A 9,626-nucleotide genomic window follows, 5' to 3' on the forward strand; every position below is an offset into this window, starting at 1 on the left:
ATCCATGTACAAAAGAATGAAGCTGGACCCTTACAGAACGCCATGTAAAAACATGAACTGGGAAGCCCGGGTGGCTCAGTGGTTTAGCGCCACCTTCAGCTCAGGGCATGATCCTGGAGACCCGGGATCAAGTCCCACGTTGGGCTCCCTGCAGAGAGCCTGCTTCTCCCTGTGCCTGTGTCTCTCTCTGTCTCTCATGAATAAATTTTTTAAAATCTTAAAAAAAAAACATGAACAAAAATGGATCTATGACCTAAATACAAGACCTAGACTATAAAAAAAAAAAAAGACCTAGACTATAAACCCCATGGAAGAAAACACAAGGAAAAAGCCACAGGGCATTGGGTTTGGCAATGATTTCTTGGATATGATCCAAAGACATAAGCAACAAAGGAAAAAAAAATAGATTAGCTTGATGCAAATTTAAGAATTTTGTGCATGGACAGCCCAGGTGGCTCAGCGGTTTGACACTGCCTTCAGCCCAGGGTGTGATCCTGGAATTTGGGATCAGGTCCCGAATCCAGTTCCCTGTGAGGGGTCTGCTTCTCCCTCTGCCTATGTCTCTGCCTCTCTGTATGTCTTTCATGAATAAATGGATAAATCTTTTTTTTTTTTTTTTTTAAAAAGGATTATAGGGACCCCTGGGTGGCTCAGTGGTTTAGCACCTTCCTTTGACCCAGGGCGTGATCCTGGAGTCCCAGGATCAAGTCCCACTTCGGGCTCCCTGCATGGAGGCTGCTTCTCCCTCTGCCTATGTCTCTGCCTCTCTCTGTGTGTCTCTCATGAATAAATAAATTTTTTTTAAAGAAAGGATTATAAGAGAATACCATAAACAGTTGTATGTCAAATTAAATAACCTAGAAGACATGGACAAATTCCTTAAAACATACAAATTATATAAACTGACTCAAGAAGAAATAGGGAATCTGAACATATGTATAGCTAGGGATTGAATCAATAATCAAAAATCTCCCAACAAGTCCTAGACCAAATGGCTGCACGGTATATTCTAACAAACATTTAAAGAATTAACACCAATGCTTCTTAAACTCCTCCAAAAACTTGAAGAGGGCATACTTCCTAAGTCACCATATGAGGCTAGATTTACCTTGATACCAAGGCCAGATAAAGACATCAGAAGAAAAGAAGATTATAGATCAGGGGCACCTGGGTGGCTCAGTGGTTGAGCATCTGCCTTGGGCTCAGGGCATGATCCTGGGGTCCTGGGATCAAGTCCCACATCGGGCTCCTTGCAGGGAGCCTGCTTCTCCCTCTGCCTATGCCTCTGTATCTCTCATGAATAAATAAATAAAATTTTAAAAATAAAAACCAAAAAAACCCACCAGAGTATCTTAATGTGAACAAAAATTTAAAATATTTGCTAGATAAAAGGCATTTATGAGGAACCCACAGTTAACATCATATTCATAGACTGAAAGTCTGTCCTTTAAGATAAGGAAAAAGACCAGGATTCCTGCTTTTACTGCTGCTATTCAATATAGTACAAAAAGTTCTATACAGCATATATTAGACAAGAGAAAGAAATAAAAGACACCCTAATTGGAAAGATGTAGAACTATGTCTCTTCATGGATGGTGGGATTCTATATTTAGAAAACTCCAAGGAATCACCAGAAAGCTGCTAGAGTAATACTTACTTCATTATAGAAACCCTAGAAAACTAATACAGTCACATTCTGAACTCGTGAGTAGACATGAATTTGGGGTTCAGGGGAGGCACTATTCAACCCACTATGCTGGGCTTTCAGATTTCTGGTTATTGACCCTCCCTAAAGGTGAAGTCATAAGAAGTGGATCAGTTTGACAAGCTGCCTCCTTAGGGTCAGGATCCAAGCAGAGCTTCCATGTGCTTCCTTAGCAGATGCCTGTCCTGTGGCTGACCTTGAAGAATACCTCTGATTCCCCGAAGTACCCTGGGCTCCCCTAGGCATGTTCCTCTCCCTCTGCTGCTCCCCCTGCTTGTGTTCTCTCTCAAATAAATAAGTAAAATTAAAAAAAAAGAAAGAAAAAGTAAAGAAAAGCAGACCAACTTAAAAAAAAGAAAGCAAAGAGCACAGTTTCCTTTCAAGGTCATGAAAATGTTTCAAACTTAATTGCAATGATAGTCACACACTTCTGGGAATATACTAAAATTATTGCATTGTACACTGTAAATGAATGAATTATGTGGTATTTTATCTCAATAAAACTGTTTAAAAAATAATCTTTATGGTGCTCTCTTTGCTGAACCCACTGTGAGAATAAAGACCATTTTCAGTAACCAGACTGTCTACATTCCAGAAAATGCTATCACTCTGAATGGATGGTCACTGTGAAAGGCCCAAAGGAAAGCTGCAGAGGGATGTCATCAGTGTAGAAATCAATTGGAAAGAAAAGCAAGAGGCTTCGGGTTAATAAACGGAGAGGAACTGGTGACAGTTCCTCTGTAGTCAATTATAGCACATGAGCAAGGGTGTTCCATTGGGTTTCCATTAGGATGAGGTCCATGTGTGCTCATTTCCCCATTTTGGTCTTTATTCAGAACAGCAGGTCTCTTGTTAAAAATCTGAAAATTATTGGGTGAAAAAAACCTATCTGTTGGGTTCAAATGAGGTCAGGTATGGCTTGTTCAGCACCAGAAAGTTACTGGTTTTTTTTTTTTTTTAAGTTCTTTCATGTGTTCAGCAAATGTTTATTGAGGGCCTGTGTGGTACCAGGCACTGTGCTGCCCATTTTAAGTGGCTTTAATTTTCACTGGGACCAAGGGACACAGAGGAATGGACAGGCTGGCAAGGGAGGAGAGGCAGAGATGAAGATGGGGGCTGGTTGAGGGTGGATCGGGGACCCCCTCACCCTCAGGGGTCAGGTCCTGCAAAGGCCTAGGATCCAGGCTACTCTTCCCAAATGGACACTCCTTGGCTACTGTCAGGACACTTTCAGGGCACTTTCACCCTGCCGGAAAGAGGGCTTTCTATTTAGCTGGGAGTTGGAAGAGGCAAAAAGGGGAGAGGGCCCCAGACCAAGCCCCTGAGATGACGGGAGCTGAAGGACAACATTCCTGAACCACTTAGGAGAGGCACCGTGAGCTTCCCAAGTCCCAACTTATCTTTTGAATCCTTAACTGGAAGAAGGTAAATGAGACAAACCCTTGTGAGTAAGACATGAATCCCTCAGTGCTTTGTGAATGCTGCCTTCCAAGGCCAATGGGAAAGGGCCCCCAGGCTGGTCTTCAGAGAGCAAGAAGGAGGACCCAGGCAGTAGCACCCCACCCACTCCTCACAAAACCAGAAGAGGGAGGAGGGCCAAAGGCCGGCTGCCCTGGACGACCAGCTGTGCCTTAGACCAGCACCGGGGGGGCAGGAACCAGCTCTGCCAGCAGCGTCCATGGAGCCCACAGGCCCAAGGGGGATCCCCTTCAGGAGCAGGGCCTTGGGAAGGGGGATCCTCAAGGAGATACTCAAGGAATCAGCCCAGGGGCTCTGGCAGCATTATGGGAGCAGCACCCCAGCCCCTTGCTCAGCCCCTCCTCTTTCAAGTCCCCACTCCAGGTAGGAGGTGGGAAGAGAAGACAGAAGGACAGAGAAGGTACAGAGAAAGCAAGAGGGCAGATGGAGGGTCTGGAGGTGGTGTGACTTCCACCAAAGAGTGACTTCCGAATGTGCTGTGAAAATCGTACACCCAAATCTGTGCTTAAGGGACACTGAGGCAGAGCTGAGAGATAGGCTGTGTACAGCTTTGGCCCAGTAGGGTCCTACCAGAGAGACTCCTTCAAGGCTGGAGGCTCAGCAAGTGCCATGCTCCAGCTGCTGCTTGACAACCAGGTTGGTTTTAAGAACATGCAGAATGTGGAGCATGTCCTGCTGTCCTTGGACAGAGCCATGCGGCTTGTGAAAGACGTCTTCATTTCTGCAGCAGAGAGGGATGTGTACACTGGGGATGTACTCAGAATCTGCATTGTGACTAAGGAGGGTATCAGGGAGGAGACTGTTCCCCTAAGGAAGGATAGATTGGTGTGCTGTTGTCATTAATCACTTCAGAACTGATTAATTTTGTATCTTGGAACTACTGGACTATGTTTCATTAAAAAATAAAAGCTGAATAAAAAAAAATCCTCTTACACTGGATTATAGCAGAGTGTGTAGCCCACATGGCTGTTCTGGGACTGGGGGGACAGCATTTGGGGTAATAATGGCATCCTACTTGAAGTATGGGAGGAAAGTGGATATTGATGTTGGGTGGTAAAAGGGATAGACTTAGCAAACACTTAATATCCTTTGCTGTGAATTTTAACCTCCATAAAAAAAATCGTACCAAATTCACCTTCTCTGATTCAGCAAGCTCTAACAGTTAATCACAAGGCTATCGGAAAATTTTTAGGTGTTATCTGCCTCTCAAAAAGGAATTGATTAGTGGATTGATGAAAAAGATTTGAGGTCGTTCAGGTAGAGAAACAAGAAGATGCCACATGAGTCCCAAGACCTATCTGAGATACTGTTTAAATACAATAAAATTTATCTATTGAAAAAAAAAAAAAGGAAGTCTCGCCCTTGTGCTCTGAGCAGCTGAGTGTCCTGTGACTCGCTTGTGAAGCTCCAGGCTGTGACCATACAGTCTTTGCAGGGACATTTCCGTGCTGCTCCCCACCACAAGGGGAAGCATACTCCATTAGTACTTTCTAAACATCAGATAGGCCTTTGGAATGTAGGGTAATTTGGGAAAAGGAGTGAAGGTGCCATCAACAATGGTAAATGCAGTTTGGGGTGTGCTGAACGAGTCATTTTACCTCTCTGGGCCTTCATTCCCTCAGGGATCCCCTGAGAGGACCCCTTCGCAGGATTTCGGCTCACGGGGGTTGCTGTCACAGTCGTCCCCAAGCCACAGCAATGCAGTGGGCCCGCCACACACCCCAGGTCGCCTCTGCCCCGCGAGGCTCTGCGGGCTCCCACCTGGGGGGCGGCGCCCACGTGGGGGAAGTCCGGGGACCAGGAGGGGCCCGGAGCGCAAGCGGTCGCGGCTGCTGTCCCAGAGGGAAGGGAGGGGGACGGGTTCCTCCCGAGGGGAAACCAAAGAGCTGGCATCTGAGCTGAGCTTGGAAGGCGACCCGGAGAGCGGGACGGGGGACGCTGCGGCCCCCGAGACCAACGGGGGGCAGAGCGGCCCGGGCAGGGGCAGGTAGTGCCGGCGGATGAAATGCGAGAGAGGAAAGGGCGGGAAGGTCTCGTCCAGAGTCCAGTCGGCGCGGCGTCCCCGCGAACCGGGCGCAGGCCCAGGAGGAGACCGGGCCGCGGGGCCCTGGGGCCCTGGCTCGGGGCCCAGCTTGCGGCCAGGGCTTCCCCGTCCCTTCCCTGGTGGCAGGAGGCAGAAGCAGCCCGTGTTCGACCCCCGGGGGAGCCCGCGATGCCGGGCAACGGGGAGACGGCCGGCCCCCGCCCCCCCGGCTCCGTTCCTAGGACGCCCCGGCAGCCTCGCCCGTGAGCGCAGCTCAGGAGCCACCTGACGGACGGGCGTTGGGTGCAGCTGCTGGAAGCGGAGCGTGGAAGCAGTTTAACTGCTGAATGGGGGCAGGGCCCGATGGGGGGGGCGCCGGCCCCGCGGGCCCCGCTCCGGCTGCTGCGCGCGGCTCTCGCTCACCCACGGCGGCCGGGCGGGGGCTGCGCTCCGCGCCGCGCTCCAGCTCGGAGGCTCGGCCGGGCGGTCCGCGGCGTCGGGGAGGGGAGGCTGCGCCCCAGCGAGCTGCGGCCGTGCTCCCCCCAGGCCGGACCTGGCCCAAGTGCATCGCGAGGCCGCGGGTGCCTTGCTGAGGGGGAGAGCGTAGGCTCCTCTCCCGGGGAGGGATGCGGGTGCTCGTGAAGCTTCTTCAGTCTACCGCCAGTATGCCGAGAGGGAAACGAGCGAGGTCACTTCAGACTGTGACCCGTGTCACGGATAAATCAGGGAGATGTGAGAAGGTGACTGGAGAGGGTGTTGATTTATAGCAGGTTTATCAGAGGAGAACGTTACATGCCCCCTTATTCCTCTCGCTTAAAATTAGTTTCTGCTTTTCTTCTTCCCATGTAGTCAGTTTTGAGCTCTTTTTTCTTTTTCTTTCTTTCTTTTTTTTTTTTTTTTTTAGCTCTTTTCAGTTAAACCTTTTTCAGTTAGGTGGTGGTGGAAAGCTGATATTGGGTCTTGAGAATGCAGCAGGAGGAAAGGAATTTCAGGAAGGGCATGTCTCCTCTTTCCAGCAACTGCAGATGCGTGGACACGGCTCCATGTCATAAAACTGGTTCAAAGAATCTTATCCTAATGATGTGTGGACTTGGAAATACTTATGAAAGTTCTGTCCATAGCTGAAACGTGTTATGTTACTTAAAGCTGTGCTTAGAAAGGAGCTCCTGATATAATGGCAACATGGGGGAAATCTCAAAAACATTATGCTGAGTGAAAGAAGCTAGACACAAAAATCATCCTGTGTAATTCTGTTAGTGTGAAACTCTAGAGAGGCCAGATCTAACCCATAGTGACACAAAGCAGATCGGTGGTTGCTTGGGGCCAAGCGTGAGGACAGGATTGTCTAGGAAGGGTCAGAGGGACCTGCTTGGAGTAGTGGCAAAGCTCTACCTTTTGATGGTGGTGGTGGGTATTCAGGTGTATACATTTGCCAAGCCTAATCAAACTGTACACTTAGAATGGGTATGCATTTTATTATATGTAAACTATACCTCAAGAATTTGTCTTAAATAATCAATAAAACTGTCCTTGAATTATTTCTGCAAGATTGGGGAAGAGCCTTTTAAGACACTGAACTTAAAGACAATTTTTTTGGATCTTCTAAAAATAATCTTTAACTTCTAAAATATGTTATCTTAATTGGTTGTTGCACTTTATAACTGTTGCCTCGGTATTGATATTGAAATACCAAGGGCACTTGGCTGACTCAGTCAGTAGAGCATGGGACTCTTGATCTTGGGGTTGTAAGTGTTAGCCCCATCTTGAGTGTAGAGATTACTTTAAAAAAAAGATAAAATAGCAATTGAAATATCATGTGATATCTCTGTATTCCTAAAAGATGTAAATACTTATATTCATATATGTATTTGTCAGCCCTGAGGATAAAAACAGACAGTTCCCTTTTGTCTATATATGTATGAATATACAATAAAACCCATAGCTCTGTCGATTCCTGTTACAACATGAGTTTGAAAGTGTTTGAGAGACAGAACTACAGAGTGACTACAGGTATAAATCTGGAACCCTCTGACCCTTCCTGGGGAATCCTGTCCTCATGCTTAGCCCCAAGAAACCACCGATCTGCTTTGTGTCACTATGGGTTAGATCTGGCCTCTCTAGAGTTTCACACTAATAGAATTACACAGGATGATTTTTGTGTCTAGCTTCTTTCACTCAGCATAACGTTTTGAGATTTCCCCATGTTGCCATTATATCAGGATCTCCTTTCTAAGCACAGCTTTCAGTAACATAAAACAGAACACGTTTTAGCTAATGGATAGAACTTTCGTAAGAATGCTTAAGTTCAAATTCCACCTCTGCCTGTTACTAGCTCTGTGGTATTAGAAAAGTTACTTAAATTTGCTGTGCCTCAGTCACTGCATTTATAACATAGGATAACAATAGTGTCTATGCAGAACATGAGAGACTCCTAACTGGGAAACGAACTAGGGGTGGTGGAAAGGGAGGTGGGCGGGGGGTGGGGGTGACTGGGTGACGGGCACTGAGGGGGGCATTTGATGGGATGAGCACTGGGTGTTATTCTAGATGTTGGCAAATTGAACACCAATAAAAACAACAACAAAAACAAAAACAAAAAACCACAATAGTGTCTATGTCACAGGGTCACTGTGAGAAGTAAATAAGTTAATACATATAAAGCACCCAGTACTCGGCACATAGTGTATCAGCCAGGTTAGGCTAATTATGCTGTGGTAACAAACAGCTCCAAAGCCTCAGTTGTTTGAAACAATAAAGGTTAATTTCTCATTCCTGCCACACATCCATCACAGGTTGGAAGGGGGGCACTGATCACCCTAACTCACTCAGGAACTCAGGCTGATGGAAGCCTTATTGTGCCTCATGCTTCCATGATCACCAAGTCAGGAAAAAGGGATGTGTCAGGTCAGGCACTGGCCCTTAAATGTCTGCTATTTATATTCCACTTAGCAAAAATAGTTACATTGTCACACCTAACTTCAGAGGGGCAAGATCATGTGTCTAGAAAGGCAGAGAACCAGAAATATTTGGTGAACAGCCCTAATGACCACTATGATTAGTTATTGTAATTGCATTTTGAAGTTGGTGGAGGAGGACTTACTTAGGAGGTGATGTTTTCGCTGAGGCCAGAATGAGAAAGGAGAAACTGTCGGAGAAATCTACATAAAGTCTGTAAGGCAGGAATGGGCTTGGAGTATTTGAGGACCAGAAAAATGGTTCAATGTTTAGAGAATGAATGAATGAGAGTTAGCAGGGTTGAGTCACACAAGGCCTTGTAGACCATGGTAAGGAGTTTGAATTTTATTCTATAGTGTACTGGGAAGCCAGTAGAGGGTTTTAGCCAGGTGACATGGAATAATCTTTATAAAGATCATTCACTGTGGTTGCTCTTGTGGGATGGGCACATATGGAAAAAGGGAGATGATCAGTCCAGGTGAGAGATGCCGGTTGGTGGTCTGGATGAAGGCAGTAGCAATATGGTTGTAAACAGGCAAGATTCATTTTGGATTGATGTGGAAGGTGAGGGAAAAGAAGGAATCAATCATAACTCCTAAGTTTCTGGCCTCAGAAGCTGAGTCGTTATGTTACCCAAAACTGGGTTCACTTCTTGGTAGGTACAGAGCCAAAAGACACAACCAAGCCAAAGAATAGGAGAAGGAAGGGTTTTACCTGCCACAAGTAGAAAGCATCAGGGATATTTCCTAAAGCAGTGCCTCCTTGAACAAAACCGGGGGTTAGCCTACAGCAAGATGGCGGCGGCCTCCATGTCAGCGGCGCTGAGGCGAATGCTCTGGGGGGAAAGGGCCGCGGCTGCAGCCGCCCGTTCCGTTTCCAGGGCTCCTGCCAGGTCATTAAGCACTTCCACATGGAGGTTGGCACAGGACCAAGCTCGAGACACGCAACTCATAACAGTTGATGAAAAATTGGATATTACTACTTTAACTGGTGTTCCAGAAGAGCATATCAAAACTAGAAAAGTCAGGATCTTTGTTCCTGCTCGCGATAACATGCAGTCTGGAGTAAATAACACAAAGAAATGGAAGATGGAGTTTGATACCAGGGAGCGATGGGAAAATCCTTTGATGGGTTGGGCATCAACGGCTGACCCTTTGTCCAACATGGTTTTAACCTTCAGTACTAAAGAAGATGCAGCTGCCTTTGCAGAAAAAAATGGGTGGAGCTATGACATTGAAGAGAGGAAGGTTCCAAAACCCAAGTCCAAGTCTTACGGTGCAAATTTTTCTTGGAACAAAAGAACAAGAGTATCCACAAAATAGGTTGGCACTGACTATATCTCTGTGCAGTATGACTGTGAATAAAGTCATCTGTGCAGTATTTATAGTCCAGTTATAATACATCTCTTAATCTTCTAATAAATTTGACTTTTAACCACAAAAACAAACAAACAAACAAACAAAA

General features: G+C 46.5%; 1 pseudogene; it reads left to right on the plus strand.

The window, feature by feature from the left end:
- Positions 1 to 8,941: 8,941 nt before the first annotated feature.
- Positions 8,942 to 9,626, plus strand: LOC140637701 (NADH dehydrogenase [ubiquinone] iron-sulfur protein 4, mitochondrial pseudogene; annotated as a pseudogene).

This window comes from Canis lupus, chromosome 8 (assembly GCF_048164855.1).
Source record: "Canis lupus baileyi chromosome 8, mCanLup2.hap1, whole genome shotgun sequence".
Taxonomy (NCBI): Eukaryota; Metazoa; Chordata; class Mammalia; order Carnivora; family Canidae; genus Canis; species Canis lupus.